The following is a 601-nucleotide window of genomic DNA, read 5'->3' on the forward strand; positions in this document are numbered from 1 at the left end:
GTAGATCTTTAAAAGATGGAATGTTGTTATTGTCTTGTCTCAAATGCAACGCAAGGCAGTTTTTGCCGTCTGTATGAGCTCTGAACATAGAATATTTGATCAGCAACACTCCTGACAACTATCTGATACACTGGAGCATATGTGATTGAAGAGTTGTTCTTAGTTTTGAGATACTTGTATTTTACTTTAGCACTTTTTCCATTTGAAGCTATTTTAAACACGTGTTTCGGCCCACTGTGCAGCATTTACAGACAGATACTAGCAGACTGAATGTTTTTATTCAAAAGCCATAATAAGCTTATGGAATATCATAAGCAGTGTTACAGGTTAAACTGCCCACAACAGATCGGGGGCCCACCAGTCCCTCTGATGCAGGTGATGATGATAATGATGATGATGATGATGATGACTGATTGCATCCACCTGGCATCCACAATAGGCCGTTAATGTTATCTTCAATAATGTGAAATGAAGAAAATACCAGAGGAGTCATGTGGAAACATTTTGGAGTTAACGCCATAGCTGGAAAAATCCTGGGTTAAGTTGAAGCTCACATGAATGCCTCCATATATACAGTAACGTCACCCCCAGCATAATGATT

The sequence above is a fragment of the Pempheris klunzingeri genome, chromosome 8 (genome assembly GCF_042242105.1).
Source record: "Pempheris klunzingeri isolate RE-2024b chromosome 8, fPemKlu1.hap1, whole genome shotgun sequence".
NCBI classification, from domain to species: Eukaryota; Metazoa; Chordata; class Actinopteri; order Acropomatiformes; family Pempheridae; genus Pempheris; species Pempheris klunzingeri.